Genomic DNA, 19,940 nt, shown 5'->3' with positions numbered 1-19,940 from the left:
CCATCGTAGTTTTTTGAAAGGGAGGGGTGGAGTGAGCAGTTAGTTTCTATTCGTAACCTTGTTACGAAAAAATAATATAAGATATAAATAATAATATATTTAAAATTTACAAATCTTGAATTGAGTTTACTGTTTTAGTTGTTTTTTTTTTGTAGAATAATTATCTGAGCTATGTAAATTTACTTGTTTAACCAGTGGCCTAGCAAGTCAGGTCCGGGCTCATATGCAAGAACTTTTTACCGGGCCCCGTCCGTTAGTGACCGCGTTGCACATTACTGGACATCGTTTTTTTACTCGGTGCGGTATTAAAATGTTGATGCGTGTCAATCGTGCTCAAATAGTAACAGCAGACCCCAAGGGAGACCCCAAGGGTCAGAAAGTGGGATTAAGCGTACCCCAGAACCAGAGTTTTGCACGCGACATGACAGCGGTCCTGACATTTAAATGATAATACAGTCAAACTTTACATTTCGTTACTTACATCACGCTGGCTCTTTCACTCCTTCACCCTCTGTGTCTGTCAATAGCAAATCCTGCCTTCCTTCATTTGATTGGATAATAATCCTTGCCTTCCTTCATTTGTTTGGCCACCTCAATCAGATTGACATTGACAAGCTCATTCAGAATCCATATAAATTCAACTTCATTCTGACACAGCAAGGTAACCAAAGTACATCATACTTTACACAATAATATTAGATTGTAAATTATTATATGTATTAAAATTATAAAATTGATGCCACTTAATTACGACAATAAATATCTCCCTTCTACCCCAACCTCACCATACACTTTATTATTAAACACATGTTAGTACATTTTCAAATAATTTCCTAATTTTGTTGAAAATAAATGCCTGTATGATCTTATATGTGATGTGAAAATGTAGAAGAGTGAGTTGGCAATATGTGGATTCAAATTAGCATTCATACTGTCATGCATCTTACTCACTACGCCACTGAAGCTGCTGGTAAAACATGGTCGTTTTTACACTCTAAATTATTTCTAGGGTAGGACCCAGTCACATATGTCAATAGGTAGACCAGATCTTATTTTAAACCGGGCTATCCTGTACGGAGTTTTGATTCAGGCACGGATTGGCGACAGACCCCCCCATCGACAGTATCGATACACTGTAAAATGTAATTAGTTGACTTTACTTGGAAATTTTAAGGCAATCGGTTTCCTAACTATTTCTAAGTAAAGTATTTTATAAATTTTAAGCTGGCATAACTTAATATCATTTATATATTTAACTTGTTAATCAAGTATACTGAAGTAAAGCTGACTCAAAATCATTAGTTGTGTTAACTTCTTATTAGAGTTCACATTACTAGGAAAAACTTTGGAAACCGATTGCCTTAACATTTTTATGTCAGCTGAACTAAAAAAAATAAGTAAAGTCCAAAACCAACACCAGAACTAAGTGTAAAACGTCTCGGTTACGTCTGTAACCTCGGTTCCCTGATGGAGGGAACGAGACGTTGTGAGAGACTGACTGGGGTTTGATCTTGAGAACCTACCTTCTCCGAGATAATTAATTATAAAACGCCAATGGGCTTGGCGAATGGCACGCGCACGCCAGTCTCCGCCCTGTGCATACGGGTATAAAGGAAGATGGCGGCGGTCATTCACTCACCCTTTGTACTGAGGAACCTGAGAGGGCACTCCCGTTCACTGCAGTGATTCGGTGCAGCGTTGTGGCATGAAGTCACAACGTCTCGTTCCCTCCATCAGGGAACCGAGGTTACAGACGTAACCGAGACGTTCCCCTTCAGTCGGTCTCTCGACGTTGTGAGAGACTGACTGGGGATCAATCTTAAACGCCACAGCGCTTGCACCGATATCACGACCTCTAGCGGAGCGACGGCTCCGCTCAGTCTGTTACCAAGTGCAATGCTTAGTGATGGATGGAATGCCTATACTTCGCCCGAGAGGGGAAAGTAGGTAGGCTACAATATCGCACTGGTCTCACCTGGTGAGGGGAGAAGGCGCTTTCGCAGGCGTACGCCCAAACCAGGAGCCCACCCTAAACGTTGGCGGCGTTTAAGGGCATGTGCTGCAACTGGTTCCACGTGGAGATTGTAAAATCTCGTGAAGGTACTGGGCGTAGCCCAACCCGCAGTTCTACAAATGTCTGCCAGAGAGGCGCCCTGTGCCAGTGCCCACGAGTGGAGTGGGCTCTCACTGCCAGCGGGTACGGCGATCCTGGGATAGGTACCCAGTGCGCCACCTCTGTTTGGAGACAGCCCCCCCGGGACAAAGAGCTGCTCAGAGCTTCTTAGGCTCTGTGTGCGGTCCAGACCGAGGCGCAGCGCGCGTACTGGACACAACACATAAAAAGGTTGGGTCTTCCTCTCCGGAGGGGAGCACCTGCAGGTTCACCACCTGGTCCCGGAAGGGAGTAGTGGGAAGCTTGGGCACGTCGTCGGGATAGGATCTCAGGACCACGTGAGAATTACCAATCCCGAGTTCCAGGCACCTTTGGGACACAGAGAATGCCTGTAGGTCCCCCACCCTCTTGATGGAGGTGAGCGCCACAAAGAGTGCATCTTTCATCCAACTGAGGAAGATTGGCAATTCTTAGGGGCTCACCAGGGCCGTACCAAGGCCCTGTAGGACCACATTAGGGTCCCAAGAGGGTACGGAGCGCGGCCAAGGTGGACACACCCTTCTCGCGCTCCTGAGGAACCTGGTGACCAGGTTGTGCTGACGGGGATACTTACCTGCGGGTCAGCACTGATCTGATCAGGCAACTCCGCGGGTTCTCCTCCCGGGGAGAACACCAGGACAAATTGGCGCCACTTATAAGCGTATAACCGCCTAGAGGCGGGGCTCTAGCCTGTAAGACAGTCTCCCGGACCGCTAACGGGCAAGCCCTCATCCCGTCCAGGGGCCAGGCATGGAGGTTCCAGAGGCCTGCGTTGGGGTGCCACAACGTGCCCTTCCCCTGCGGAAGGTCCTTCGTCAGGGGAATGGGCCAGGGGGGGCCGTCGTCAGATCTACCAGATCCGAGAGCCAAGTCTGGTTGTGCCAGTATGGCACCACTCACCAGAACCTGATGCCCCTTTTCCCTGACCTTGCACAGGACTTGTGCAAGGAGGCTCACTGGGGGGAAGGCGTACTTCCTGTAGCTGCCTGCAGAAACAGTTGCATAATTTAAGTTCCATAAAATAATATTTTATTTTATAAGTTTTTTTTAATAAGTTTCCACGTTCAATATATCATAATATATTTGTATTTATCTGCATTTATTTTACTTTGAAATATGTGTATGGGCTGACTGGTTTATGTAAGCTATTATAGCGGAACTATTGTTTTTAAGAGTTTCGGTTGTTTCAGACGTCTCTCAATGTTACACCAGCTTCGTGATATAGACATCTCTGGTAGTCGGTAGCGCACATGGATATCGCATGCCGAGCTAACTTCGGCTCATTTTAGTATATGGTGATGTTATTATGTTTGTAAGTTTACCGAGAGTCACACGGAAGAGAAGTTGCCTCTGTTACCTGTGTTTTCACTCCCTTGGAGTTAACGCTGCCAATGAGTTCTCACTGTAACTCCCTTCGGTTAACAGACACTGACACAAGGCGTTCTTGTTTACGGGCATGTTGGATGGCATCGATGATGACTAATAAATGCCCGTAAACAAGAACGCCTTGTGTCAGTGTCTGTTAACCGAAGGGAGTTACAGTAGAACGCCTTGTGTCAGTGTCTGTTAACCGAAGGGAGTTACACTTCCGCTTGTTCCTCGGCCAGCTGTGTGCTAGGACATCCGTGCCGAGGGGACCCTCGGTCTGGGAATACCATAGCGGGTAATGGGTGGAGTCCGGGGAGGCAACAGGTCCACCTGTGCCTGCCGAACCGCTTCCCACATGAGCCAGGCTGCACGGGGATGGAGTCGCCACTCTCCGCGGGGAGTACACTGTCAAGAGAGCGCATCGGCTGTCTGGTTCAGGTTGCCCGGAAGAAACGTGGCCCGCAGGGATTTCACCTGCTGACTCAAAAGGAGGAGGCGTCGGGCGAGTTGTGATAACTGCGGTGAGCGTATGCCGCCTTGCGATTGATGTACGCCACGGCAGTCGTGCTGTCAAACCGGACTAGCACGTGTTTGTCCTGCACGAGGGGCTGGAGCCTCCTCAGTGCCAGAAGGACTGCCAACAACTCTAGGCAGTTGATATGCCAACGCATTCGGGGACCTGTCCACCGACCCGATACTGAGTGCCCACTTGCACACCGCACCCCACCCTTGCAGGGAGGCGTCTGTCGTTACCACGACACGCCTCGAAACCTGTTCAAGAAAAGGTCAAGTCTGACCAGGGTAAGAGAGTGCGAAGGCACTGAGGCGTTACCGTAATCCGCCTGGTGCCGGCGTGCCACGCGGTCCAGGGAACCCGACTCTGTAGCCAGTGCTGAAGCGGCCGCATGTGCATCAACCCGAGAGGGATTACCCCCGTCGAGGACGGCATGTGCCCCAGGAGCCTCTGAAATTCTTCAGCGGCGTCGAGGGATTCTGACTGATCAACCTCAGACAGCGCAGCACTGACTGTGCACGCTCGTTGGTGAGACGTGCTGACATACGGACAGAGTCTAGTTCCATACCGAGGTAAGAGGTGCTCTGCGCGGGGGAGAGCTTGCTCTTGTCCTGGTTGACCCGGAGGCCTAGACGGTCTAGGTGCCGAAGCACAAGGTCCCTGTGTGTGCACAACACATCTCGCGAGTGTGCCAAGATAAGCCAGTCGTCGAGATAGTTTAGCACTCGCACGCCTTGCTCCCTGACAGGAGCTAAGGCAGCCTCCACTTGTTTGGAAAAAACACGTGGAGACAGGGCCAGACCGAATGGCAGGACCTTATACTGATACGCCCTTCCCTCGAACGCGAACCGTAGGAACGGCCGGTGTCGGGGGAGAATAGAGACGTGAAAGTACGTGTCATTCAGGTCGGTCGCCACGAACCAATCCTGGTGACGTACCGAGCCCAGGATGCCTCTCTGCGTCAGCATTCTGAACGGCAGCTTGTGCAGGTGCTTGTTCAGGCGCCGCAGATCCAAAATGGGCCGCAGCCCCCTACCTTTTTGGGCATGATGAAGTACTGGCTGTAAAACCCGGACGACATCTCGGTTATAGGGACGGGTTCGACCGCACCCTTCGCCAGAAGGGCGACGACCTCCTGCCGAAGTACGGAAGCATTCTCTCCTCGCCCCGAGGTGTACAGAATGCCCCGAAACTTGGGGGGGCGCCTGGCGAATTGGATCGAGTAACCGAGACGGACTGTCCTCTCTATCCAGTGTGATGGGCTGGTGCGCTACCAAGCGCCCAAGAACCGCGACAACGGGACCAGAGGGACAATCTGCTTCACCGTGCCGGGGAAGGCTGGTTCGGTGGCTGACAGTACGGTCACCTCGCACAGGGGGGACCCCCCGGGAGGTTGACGGCTCTGTATGTTTACCTGCTTCAGTCGGCCTGACGCAATGTCCGGTGGGAGATTGCGGTCGGCGGCCCGATCCATCCAATACACCGTCTGGACGAGAGTGTTGTGGAGGAAAACCCAGGGGAGATTTGTCTCTTTGTGAGTATGTGGGCGCCGGACCCTGAAAAGGGCCCAGACTCGATGGAACGCGGCAGGCAGCGTCCTCAACCGGAGGACCCCGAGACATGCTCGTAGCCGGAGGGACTTACCTCTTAAGGTCTGTAGCCTTCTGCCGAAACGCCCAGGGGAAGTCCACCGAAAGGAGAAGTCCGCTGCTCCGCGTCATAAATCCAGCAGGTTAAAAGTTTTCTCGAAGTCGAGTATCGCGTGTAGCATCAGCAAACACACAGGTTCCGAAGAACAAAGGATGAGTGAATGACCGCCGCCATCTTCCTTTATACCCGTATGCACGGGGCGGAGACTGGCGTGCGCGTGCCATTCGCCAAGCCCATTGGCGTTTTATAATTAATTATCTCGGAGAAGGAAGGTTCTCAAGATCAAACCCCAGTCAGTCTCTCACAACGTCGAGAGACTGACTGAAGGGGAACATTATTTATTATCAATTGTAAAATATACTGTAACAAACAATCATTAAAACACTTTTTTAAATCACAAAAAGCACATCTCTCTTGTTGTGCAGTACAAATGCAACCAAAATATTGACCTGAAATGAACAGAACAGTTGGCCCTTTAAAAACATAAATTTTAGCTTAATGCAGGACAATTCTTTAAACAAAAAAATTGCAGTGTAAAAATATGTTAAACAAAGCATTCAACAATAAAACTTTTTTTTAACTTTTTTGTGCAACAACAAGCTTTAATGGATAGTAAAGGGATACCCCAAAACTGACAATTCTGTCATAATTTACTCTCCCACATCTCATAGCAAACCTGTAAGTTTGGATAGGCTTTGAAACACACATACAAATTAACCCTGAGCGGTATATGTCCCTCTATTAAATGTCCAGGTAACCAAAACTTAAAAGATCCAAAAAGATTATTAAGATGTCTTTGTGACTTGTTTTAAGACTAGTCCCTTTCTCTTACAGGTTTGAAACAAGATGAGGGAGTATAAATAATGATAGAACGTTCAGTTTTGGGCGGACTATCACTTTAAAACAATCTGAAACAGCCTTCACTTACATGAGCAGCATGTTTTTAAGGGACTGTAGTTTTGGTTTCAGGGATTTGTGTCCCAGCGAAAGAAACACTCTTTGAATAAAATCAAAGGTGTTCTTGAGCAGTAGAGGGTACTCCAAATTGAGCGCATTGTAACCGTATAAAACGTTACCTGTGGTTTTATTGTTTTCCTCTGGCTGGAGAGTAAGAATGAGTAGGAGGGATTAACGTAATGTCACTACAAGCCGCTAGTGGGCACTAATGCAAGAGGACGACCAGATATAAATCGGGAAATACCAATGAACAAGAGGTCAGTTGGGTAGAAGGAAGCCGCATGGTTAACTTGGATGCTACCTGTTAGCTGTTGGAGGTACATTCTTGAGAACTCATAGAGTTTAAGCTCAAAATGCACTAAGTTTTGGAGGATCTAATATACCTCTCTGAGAAACGAGAGGTCGGGATCTGGGGTTACCAAATAGTAGCCATTGACTAACTTCACCTCACCTTCATTTGGATTATTGGATTATATCATTGCGTCGCTCTCAAATAACCTGGACTCATCTCATCATCATCTCTGCTCATCCAAGGACTGGTCATTGACTTTAAGTTTCCTTTATTATTTTGTCGCCACCACTCAAAGTTTGATACAGTACATGGGTTAATTGTTGGATGAATCATATAGATGCACTTATTGAATAAAAAGGAATATTTGTTGAATGAAGTAGTCTCTTATTTTCAGTACCAGTCGAATTTCTGTTGAACCTCCTCAGAGTAACACCTAAATAGGAAAGGGGAAGTTACAGCATATATCAGCCCAAAAAGTAGCCACATTGCATCCGGGAGTTTTTCAATATTGTCCATCACAATGGCTCCTTCGAGGACAATTGCTGTGTGTGAATCCTCTAAATGCAGTGTTTGTGAAGAATCCTGGCTGTCTTCTCCTATCACAGTCAGAATCCCGATGGAAATCTGGGGTGTGTCACAATCACAATCCTAATAAAAAAAGGAACAGCAATATTAAGATTCTGGTTACATTAGAAATAGGAAATCTCACAAATGTACTTGTAACTAAAAAAATCAGGACCATCACCTTCTGTTCAACATACAACTAACATAGATAAACAATGGTTAAAATATTGTGTGAAAATTAGACATTGTAAAACAGAATGAACAGTACAATGATGGTAGAACATACACAAGAAAATGTACCGTTAAATTTAAAGGGTTTTCTGTCTGGTCTGTTTCTGGGATTGTTGAATGAAGCATAAATGAATGCCTATTTGTGATGTATGTGAGGGGGAGTAGAGTTTTGAATGAAATAAACAAAGAATAGTACTTGCCAATGTTGTTTTGAAAAAGTCAGAGGTTTCTTCTCCAAAAAGGAGAGGAAGTCCACGAAGAACTGCTGTGCGATTAGCAGTGATGTCAGTGCCCTGGAAAACAAAGTTAAAATTAGTCGAAAAGAGACCTATTTTAAAATGAAGTGATGACAGTGCCCTGAAAAAAACCTTTTACTAAATAGAATGAAATTTTACAGAATTTAGTTTAAGAAAGAAGAAATGACAAACTTACCTTCGACTTAATTTGATCAAGAAACTCTGAAAGCTTTTTTCCAACTGCCCCTTTTTTGGTTTCAAAGATTTTCAGAAATCGAGCTGTATGTTGATCAAGTGCTGTGAAAAATTCTTGTTTGAGGTTTTTGCTTGTAATGCGTAAAAACTCTGCATTGATCTGTAAAAGGAAAAAGAACAATGCTATATCTATTAGGTTACTGTGATATTTGAACATTGCCACATTTACTCACTCTTATGGTGTCCCAAATGTAACAGACATTCTTCAGATAAACACAATATAGCCAAACGAATATCCCTATTTAAAAAATAAAAAACTTACAAAGTAACAGCCTATAAAAGAGAAATATCATATATAACATAATATATTAGCAATGATAATAGAATAGCAGACATGCTAGGCCATAATGGATGAAGAAAAAAAAAAGTTATCATTATTTTATCTTTGTTAATAAACAATAAGAACAAAGATACAAATTAAATATAATACTACATAGGCTTGACTGTATACATTATAACTTGACTCTTATTAAAGTTACTATATTTAAGTTCTTCAATCGAGAACAGTTAGAAGCAAAATAAAAGTTTGTTAATTACAACATTAAATATTTTCGGTGAACCATCCCTTTTAGGACAAGGGGCATGTTCACTAGACTGCTGTCGCTTTAAGACCTGCACGCATCTAAAAAACAAACGCACTCGATTAAAAAAATAAGTTAAGTTTACTATAACTTTAGACCAACTTTGTTAATGAAAATATTGTGTATAATTGACCGCAAAAAGACGTGAAAAACGAATTCCAGTATTCTAATCAGGCGCTGTTTGACAGGCTTTTTGGTGCGCTCAGAAATAAGCACATGGCAGAACAGCAAGCGAATTAAATATTTAATCGACAAGGATTTAAAGCACATGCAAATAATGAACGTTTGTGAATTGCAATCCCTGTTAGTGTAACTCCTTTGTTAACAAACAAATGATGTGCGCAGCACGATAGTCTACTATATTATATTTCTTTAAAACAGATCCTGGAGAAATTTCAGACCCACTCCCAATATATAACTTCTGATATAATAATTATCCTTGCTGTTAGTCTACATTATTATTGCAATATAGAAATCTGTATTTTTTTTCTCAGTCTACATTATAGCCTAAAAAAACATAAAAATGTTCCTTGATTGAAAGCATGGACCTAACGATTATGGACCTTATAGCGACTTGCTAATGCTAGACTCCTCATTTCGATTAGCACAATCCAAGAATTTGATCAAAATAAAAACGCATCCAATGTTCATGTGTAACACTAGTTTATTTAATTAGTAGAGGGTACTTGAATTTGGGCTGAGTTTATTAACTTTCCGTGCTAAAAAGTTGCCCTTACTTTATTAAACTTAGTAAGGTCAACAAACCTATTCAAAATAAGTTATATTCACTTAATTGTATTAGTAAGATCATCAGTTACATTTTACAGTGGGACGATGCAATCAAACACACATTTGCCACCCCTTCTCAGTCCGCCTCTGCTTGGATGGCTTTCAAAGTTTTTGTAAACTTTATTTGTTGTAGCCTACTAGTACTTGTATTCTGAAATAAGATGTTGATTAATTTAGTAGAGATTGAGATAATTTCCCCTCACACAAATGCAATGAAGCAATGTATACTACTATTGACTTTGCGCAGTTAAATTCTATTTGCGTATTTGACCAATGAAACACAATGCACTTAATATCATATAAAAGATTTGATATTAAGACAGAAAAAGCGCCAGCCAGGTAGGGCCCCGCATGCTTGGGACGGCCCTGGCCAGGTTATAATTTTATTTTAAGTGAACTTTTAACATCATGCTTATAGTTGACTATTTATATACTTTATTATTGCTGCACTATTTAGGTATAAATTTTAAATTCTTCAAAATATGCCTATAAGTGCACTAACTGCACTTAGTCATTTTATATGATCACTTTGTATAAAGAAAATAAGTTTGTTTCACTCATTTTATTTACTCTAAACTATTTCACCTCAAAGCTGATTTAAACTATATAAACTAAACGTGTAAGTTTATAAGACAGTATGTTAAACTATATGGGAAAAGTGTTTAAATGACTACCGTACTCAATCAAAAGAGTAGACACTACTAGGCCAAGTATACATAGAATACTGAATTATGAAGTTCATTAGTGGAAGTATACTTCAGTGTGTGTTTCGTACAAGTACATAAAGGGTAGATTGAAGTGTACTTTCTCATTTGTAGTTTAAACGATGTACCCTGATAGCATAGAAATAACAAACAATATTTTTGTACGATTTCTGTACATTAAGAGTGGTTTACAGTTTACACTTTCAATGTTTCTTCCCCAACACATGTTAAAACCAATGACCTTCCTTTTACCACCAGCCCAGATCCCTAAAATACACCGTCCCAGCGTGCCGGTACATTAAGCATCCCATCACAGGAGGAGTTTGAGAAGTGCTGTGCATGTAGAAAACTGTGAGATGGAACCAATCCTGCTGTAATGTGTTATAAAGCAGGGAGAAGGAACTGTATGCCTTCTGCGTGTCTGAATGCTAGTTGAAATTCAATTTACATGACATGGTTGTATTAACACCCGAAAATAAGGACGAAAGAAACAGAAAACAGCTCACGGGATGAAACTGGAGGCTTGACACTCATCTTTCTCTCGTGCTGAAATGAAGCTGACGTTTGAGAGAAAGGGCCAATAAATTATTCAGAGCTGAATCTTGAGATGTTCGTTTGCCGTCTTTAACACTGAATTTGTTCCGTTTTTCATATTAGGCCAGCAAACTGACAAACTCAAAATGGCTGCTGCTGCACGTTAGAGAGAGACCGTGTGAGAGAGAGACACACATCATTTCTGCTAACTCTCTTCATCTCTTACTCATTCCGGCACGTGTCCATGATGCTTAAGACAACCTGATGGGGGCTTGTCTTTACCAGTCTCTTTAGTATATATAATATATATTTATATATATACTGTATGCACTTTATTTGGGCCTTTGCATCTTTATATAGAAAGGACAGTGGAGAGTGAGACAGGAAATTATGGGATGAGAGTGGGAAAGGAGCCGGGAGAGGACCACGATCTTGGACTCGAAATCGGGTCGTCCGAAGTGCTGTTGCACAAATGTTGGCACACAGTCCACTGGTGCCGATATATTATATTTTGTATCGATTCTAATATGACAATTGAAATGTTCATCATCTGTGATAGTGTGAGATTAGAATTAATGTAGGTTGAAGGTTAAAAAATTGTAAAAGCAAATTAGCTTACAGCTTTTTATTCTTATACTAATTATTTCTGTTCAGTTTATGTTTAACAGCAATATCTTTGTACTTCTGAATGAAAACATGCTTCATTAAATGCTTTGTAGATGTACTGTCCAGAGTCCAGATCACATGACACTTCTGGTTGTTACTACATTTAGCCCCAGCAGGATTTGAAATATCCCACAATGCTTTGAGAGCGCTTAGGTTCTCATGGCCGTTCTTTTCCCCTCTGATGTGATCCTCGCTGATTGATTTTTCCTAATTCTCTACCCTTTCCTTCTTTAAAAAAAAAAAAAAAAAAAAAAACCTTACTAACCTCACTATTCTTAGCTTTTTATACTGTGCTAGGCTTTAATGGACTAGTTTGATGCACTTATGTATTTTGTTGCCTATGATGTTATAATTGCTTCCAATGTTTCCTCATCTGTAAGTCGCTTTGGATAAAAGCGTCTGCTAAATGACTAAATGTAAATATAAATGTAAATGATGTGCATCGAGTGATTGTTTTCTGCATCAAACAGTGTGTTTTTAAGAGAGACTGTGAATATTTTAAAGAGCCTCTCTTTAACATTTCATCGGAGGTTGGCTGCAGGTTTTTCTGCGGGTCACATGTTTCTGCAGCTCTAATGCATAATGGATTGGTCCTGCTGCTGAGTGCAGCGCGCGCAGATGCAGATGTTTCTCTCGTCCTTCAGGACTTCTTGTCGGCTTTGAGAGAGTGTTTCTGTCAGATAGGACAGACGGCCTCCAAACCTCCAGCGTTTGCTACAGACGGGTGTTATTAATGAAGGAGGGTGAGAAAATCAGATTGAAACTGAAAGAGTGTGTTTGAGGCGTAGTGCTGGATGATACTGTATATTATTATATATACTTTATACAGTTGATATTTGTCTAGTAATAAACTCGTCAAAATGTAAAGAACAGCTCAGAAATCAACATGCCATAATTACAAACATATGTTAAAATACATATTTTTTCATGTTTGTTGATATTTAGAATATTGTGCATGGCATTAAATTGTTTTCAAAACGATTGGCTCTATTGCTGTAAGATTGTCTGTGAAATTCTCTGAACGTAAAACCGATTCGGCCCTGCAGGCCTGTTCGGCTGTTATTTCGCAATCTGTCACCTGAATGACACTGAAGTACATGTTTCTCAGAGCCAGCAGAAAATGTCGGTTCAATACAGACAGATGGGTTTAAGGAGGTTTAAGCAAAATCTGCTTTCGCGCCTTCTACACATAAACAAACATAGACTTAAACCAGGTTTGAGATTTGATTCAAAATCCCAGGAAGAGAGTATTTTCCGTAATACAGATCATTATAGTGAATTTGTTATTATTGTGCGGGTACGAGCTGGTTAATTCAATGTCTAAAATGTGTCAAATGATTTCTGAACATAGATTCAGTGCTGACTTGCAGTAATGTTATCTACTGTGATGGATATAGTAAGCATGTAAATATTTTAGTTGTGTTGTATGGTCCGGACAGATTTTAGATTGCAGACATGCAAACATAATCCAGTTTTACATGTCATGACCTCATTGGTCTGTTTTGAAGGTTATCTTCCCGTGGAAAATGAATGGAAGGGAAAACATAGAAGGAAATATATATTTAAATATATAATGCAGAATGTAAAATGCCACCCCAGTGCCTTCTGGTGGCTGTTTAGCATACAGTAGAGCTCAGCAGATTACAGATGATAGACCGTACACACACTCATCATCGCACTGACAATACAACATTGCTGGAAATATTCATCTTGTTAAACTATGTGTGTTGAGTTTGTCCTTCCTCTTAATTTGCTGTTGTGTGTGCGGCGTGTGCTTGTGTGTGCGTATGTGTACAGTCTTATAGGTAGACAGATGCTAGTGACTGGTGGTCTTGACAGTAAAACCTTTTTCTGCTTTTCTCGTGAATATTAATTATGTGGCATGGTGTTCAGCCAATAATCTCTTTCTGTCATTCAGAAATTGGTTAGAACCTGCTAATTGTAGTACCATAAATTATTTTCATTCTTTAAAGTTATAATTTGTCAAGGATTTAGGTGGATGCAGATAGCAGAGAGACTTGCGAGACAATGATGCTTTCTTTTTCCAGAAAAAAACATCAATCGTGTATGTTGATTATATCATAATATAAATTTTATTTAGTTCATATTTGTTTTACAACTCAACATATCATATTTCAACATATCATATGTCAAACACATCACATTTTTCTTTAATATCGTGCAGCCCGTGTTTTACAGAGAAAATGTCTGTTATGTCTGTTGTGGGTTTAGCAGCATTGAATTAAAATTCAGCCCAGTTATTAAAATGCGCAGACGCACACAAAAACAGGCGTACGCACACACATGCCGCATCATGACTTCAGATGGCATCCAGCGTCAGAAAGAACACATGCTAATCCTGTGGAGATTACACACATAATCTGCAGGAGATTACAAAAGCATCTTTGGGGAATTAAGTGAGTGTGGGTGGGGTAAATCCGCGGCAGAAAATGGTCTTTACAGGAATATTTTGCCTGATGTTCTTGAGTCGGGCTCAATGTGTTAATCTGCCCAAAAATGGTCTTCGAAAATCTCAATCTCTTCAGAGAAAAATATGATTCTATAATTCAGCCGTTGCCAAATGACAATATAAAACCACACACATGGACGCACTCGGTTTTACAGTGTGTCTGCGATGTGTTGATGTGTTGTGAGTCTGTAAAATGCAACACTGCACAGATGTTAAAGGTTCTTTATGGAACCGAAAGGTTCTTCTATGGCATTGAAGAACCTTTTGAAGCACCTTTTTTTAAGAGTGTATGCATGTGTGTCTGGTACTGATGTTGGCGCAATATGAGAAGTGAACATTTTCACACATGAGCAGGTCATCCATCACTACTGACCTGCTCATCCTTTAGAAATAAATATCACATAAATTAGAGCGTATATGCTAATTTCAATCGTGACAAATCATAACATGAACAGTTTTGTCCTTGACGAAGAAACATCTTTTATCTACTTTCTGAATCATTCCATCACCTCCGCGCTTGCAGGTATTCAAAGTCTGGTATGGCAAATTGTTTGATGTTTCTCATTTGTAAGTGGCCATGGATAAAAGCATCTGCTAAATTAATAAATGTGCATGTTGTTGTCCAGTAAAATGAAAATTATTAAGAGAATGTGTCCTTTCCTTTCGCAGCCATCGATTGCTTAAGTCAGATGAGGGAGTTTATTAATTTGGAAAGTCTATTACTTGTGAAAGTTGTGAAGTGTGTTGTAAGATTATGTTTTTATAATGCAGTCAGCGGAATGAGATGACATTGAGATGTGAAAATAACCAGCACCTTCTACAAATTGACATGAGTCTGAGTGACATGCATTCATCTGAATGACACACTGGTCAGATCAATGATGTGTTTCTAGTATTAATGTTCAATGCGTTCCCGGGCAAATAAAACATTCATGTGGGTCATATAGCGGTGTACAGACATGAATGTTTAAACCCATTTGTGTCATTACGTTTAACACAAAGCAAAACGTTAACTAAAAAAAGAGGACAGAAGTGTTGGATGTAGTGCATAATGAGCGTTTCAACGTTTTTCGTGTGGAACTTAATATGAATTATGGCAACTGTGCATGTGAGATCAGGTTTTATATCAGTGAAATGGTCGTAAACTTCTTTATTCTGCACAGAAAGACAATTTCAGCTCAATTTAAAGAAAGCCATTAGACTACAACGGCTTAAAGCGTCATGACTGCAGCACTTCAGCCGTGTATTTACAGCATAACACAAAAACAATGTTAACTAGGAGAGAAATGAGAACAGGTATAAATCATGAGATTTTATTAAGGACATGATTTTCTTTCTGTGGGTAGATGTTGTTCCTGACATGTAAACTGAGGATAATAGTTGTTCTCGATAGGTGCAGTGATGTGAAAAGTGTGTTTTACTAATACTGCTTTCGAATGATGTTTATGATATGCATAGGAGCAAATATAATTATTCAGTGATTTAATTAAAGTGCAGTTTCTTTAAAGGGACAGTTTACCTCAAAATTAAATTCTGTCATCATTTCTTAATCCTCATGTTGCGTCAAATCTGTATGAGTTTCTTTCTTCAGCAGAACAAAAAAGAAGATACTTTGAAGAATGTTGGTAACCGAACAACACTGAACCCCATTGACTTATATTGTATGAACACAAAACCACTGAGACTTTTCTCAAAATAATTTTTTTTTTACTTAAGAAAGAGTCAGAATTTACATTTTTGGATGAACTTTGAATGATGATCTCTTTAGGATCTCAAAAGATTAGTAATTCTCTCTCTCTCTCTCTCGCTCTCTCTCTGGTAATTAATACATGGTTTTGGAGCTTCAGGTATTGATTCTCCTCAGTGTCTGTGAGCTACACCAGATTAACTTATTCCATCATCTGAGTTTTGAATGGCCCTGTCAATATAACACAAGTGTGTGTGCTCGCGTGCGCAGTCTAACATGTCAGTAGTATTGCTCTCTCATGTGATGTCAGCACTTTTCTCTACAGTAATAGTGCTGTATGAGAGGATGGGCGGGGCTCTGCCGGGAATTAAATACTCAAGTCAGTATGTAGAACACCCACGTGACCTACAACATTCTCTCAAAGAATACTGAATCAATTTCGGCTTGTCTTGTCATTTCCCCTAAAGTTTTGATATTAACTGACATTATTTTCTGTCATGACAACTGGATCCGCCTTGCTTAACTAAGCCTACAAGGTGAAAAGGTCATGTGACCATTTTATTGGTCATTTTACAATATACATTTATTCATTTGGCAGACGCTTTTATCCAAAGCGACTTACAAGTAGTTTTTTTTTACAGTGACACATTACTGCAGAGCAATCAGGGGTAAGGTGCCTTGCTCAAGGGCACTTCAGTCATGACCTGCTGGCACTGAGATTTGAACCTGCAACCTTCTGATCACAAACCCAACGCTCTAACCATTAGGCCACAGCCACAATCATTGCAGAAGTCATTGTTTAATCTTTGGGATGGGAAACTGTGAATGTCATTCTGAAGTTTTAGTAAAACCCTGTAGCTCCCCCTACAGGCACTTCTTTCTGCTTTTAACTGTTTGTAAAACAAATAAGAAATGAGTCAGGACATGACTTGCTTTTTAATAAAAACTTATGTTTGTTTATTGTTGCCTTGAGAGAGCTTTGGGTACAGCAGGGATTTTCTTTAGATTTCCATTAAATATAATTTTCACCAAATGGATATTTGATGTAAAATCTTCTCTTGTAACATAGGAATAAAAGTTGATGTTGAACTGTCACAGAGGTGTCAGGATGAAAATCTCAGTAAAGCTATTGACCAGCATGGTCCTAAAGCAGGTTAAACCTTTGAAATAATATTTTTGCTGTCGTGTGGTTTGCTGGATTCTGCACACATCCTTCGATGTCGACCTTCGGCTGGTAATTGCAGCCCGAAGCTGTATTTTCACAAGTTCCTCTACAGAGGCAAACCCTTGCATTTTTACCATCCAAATCATAGAGATATTCGCTCTAATCCTGCAAAAGCAGATTCTCAAGTGTCCCAGCTGTAGGGTGCACCTCTGAGGAGAGTTTTAAACGGCAAACACAAAGGAAGGTTTGCCCTTTATTACGAGAGCTGGATAAGAGAGTATAATGTGGTGATTTTAGAGGATTTCCGCATTCACAGTACAGCAGTGTATGAGAGACCTCATTGTGTTTGTGCTATTAAAACTACTCAAACTGTTCAATAATAACAAGTAACATATACACATTAGAGGTGCAATGTACTGTTTTCATGTGTATTGAGCCAGGCAAATCATATTTGGAATTTTAGATTAAATAATTTCAAAAGTTAAACTGGGAAATATTGGGAGAAATATTGTCACTATATTCACGGAATTAAACTAAAATAATAAGTTTACGTTTGAAAAACTGAAAACAATTATGGAGTGGTCTCCTAATTTTTTTTGTGGTTTAAAATCGAGCTAACAGTTTTTAGGTATATTGCCCATCCCTATTACAAACAGTTGAAATAGACGACACAGAATGCATTTTATTTGATCACATCTTAATACATTTTGTTGAAATAGTGTAAAAAATGTTTTTTTGAATAATGTGCAACCTGACAGTCATTGTTACAAGGGCTGATATAGACTACACTTGTGGATTTATAATTAACAGATCTGACATGACATTGCAACCAGGAGCACGTATGGGATTTTTTAACTGGGGGGACCAAGTTGTCACCAAACGATTTCAACTCCGTTAGTTGTTTTGCGTGATTTGGGTTTTAACTACTGTGCTCAAGTATTTACTTTCTGTAATTTGGGCTAATGGTTTGCACTAAAAAGCCATTGGAGGATTCTTATTTGAAATCATGGATAAACTAGAATGAACTGAGCCCTACCTATCAACAATGGCAACGCATGATCAAACTGTTATTTGTCTAGTATAACCTCCAAAACTTCATGCCTCCTGCAAAATATGTATTGAAACATTTAAATCACAACGCGTATCACAATCAGAAACTGCCAATTTCATATTAATCTTGAATGCCTATACAGTAGTATTGCATATGTCGTATCTTCAAAGAGTATTAAGTTTGGTTGAATTTATAAAAGAGAGATTCAGCTATACTATTATTTCCGGAAAAACGCGAACTGCTGGAGGTGGGACTAGTGGTGAGAGTGGGATGCAACTCCAGCATGAGCAAGCAGCACATTATCACATTAATCCAACAAAACAGAGACATATGACTTAGTTTGATTTACTTTGTTGAAATTATGTCCAGCATCTTTTAGCACTGGGACTGTGGCATCTATCAGTTTCAAAGCGGTATATCCATCGTTTATATAACTTCCGCCACTGAAATGCCGTGAACAAACAGACACACCTAAACTTCACTATCACAAGAGGAACAAGTTGATCTTGATGGTAAGCGGTCTCGCTCGAAGGTTGGCTCATGGCTGGGCTCTTTCTTTTGCCTTGCCATGCTTTTCCGGGAGAATGGCCAATAAAGGGAAGAGGATCCCTTTGATGACATGGGCAAAATAACTAAGGAGCGGCAGGCCTGTCCGCCACTACTGAGGCTAATGTACATAGCGGAAACCCTGACGAATCCTCAATTTTACCCCCTCAGATTCATAGTGACCCAATCCGTCCCCCTCACTGTATCAGATTCATAGTGACCCGATCCAGGAGGGATATGACCCCCTCAGATTCATAGTGTCCCTAGTGCCATCTGCGCGCATGATTGCAACACATCAGAAAAGAACGATCTTTTCTGTGTTTTTTATACTTTTGCAAGCATCAATACATGGACTCTATATATTAAACTGTTTTAAAATGTTGCGTCTGGTGTAAAGACAGCTTTAATTTGTTCCAGCTCCTGTGTTATTGTTAATATAACCAGGGATGTATATTAAGAAAAGAACTATACAGTAGACCAGCATGATCAGGTTGATAAACCAGCTTAGACCAGGTATTCTTTTTTTAATTTGTTTAAACTTGGAAAGGATTTTTAGATAGTAGCATGATAACATGATAAGTAGCAAAGATCGAACACTGATCTACTCAAATTGCTGACATTTCACTCTCAGAACAGACCCAGAAAAAGAATCCCTCCCATCTGAAGAAATATCCAGCACTCGCTTCGAATAGAATACAAAATGCCCTTCTTTCCCTGAGCTTTGGCTCAACAGCGGGAGGGATGTTACAGAGGATGAGCCATTTCCACACATTCAGAGTCTAAGATGAGCGTGCTAAACGGATCACTTTAGAGAGAACGCACTTATGCATTTTACATGGGCTACTCTCAGCAGATGTACAGAATACAGGATGAGTTCCAGGTGAGAAGAGAGAGAAAGTGGACGGTTTGGATTTACGATGGAGAGTCACATGAGACATGGGCAATGGATACTCTTAAGTGAGTGATTGTGAGCTGTACACGCAGACATCTGCTTTGTGTTGTTTCATGACTTCATCGTTTCATCTCAGTTTGTGTAATGACACTCAGAGCGGATCTGTCTCGAACCACCTTCAAGCTTTTTCATCTCGTTGCACGGAAATTGCTGTGAGATTTTCTGTCTGCTCCTGAAAGACATCATATCGAGATCTTCAATAATATTGACTTTTGATTGCAGATCTCTTGAAACTCTAATGACAGAGACATTTGTGAGAACTCTGAGACGCGGAAGCAAAAGTTTTCATTTCTCTTTATTCGATCTCATTGATGTTTACAAGGTGATGTTGGTATGATGTTGATTTGGCATTGCTGTGTGTTTTGATTTTAATACTTCAAGGAGTACTTCACCTTCAAAATGTGAATGATGTCATCATTTACTCATTGTCTTGTAATTTCAAACATGTATGGCTTCCTTCCTTCCGTTTTAAGGATGTTGTTAGCAACCCCACATTAACTTGCATTGGGTACAATAGAAGTGAATGGGGGGCTGTACTGTTTTTCAAAATATCTTCTTTTGTGTTCTGCAGAAGAA

This window comes from Barbatula barbatula, assembly GCF_947034865.1.
Source record: "Barbatula barbatula genome assembly, chromosome: 19".
NCBI classification, from domain to species: Eukaryota; Metazoa; Chordata; class Actinopteri; order Cypriniformes; family Nemacheilidae; genus Barbatula; species Barbatula barbatula.
Note: the sequence above shows the minus strand (reverse complement) of the source record.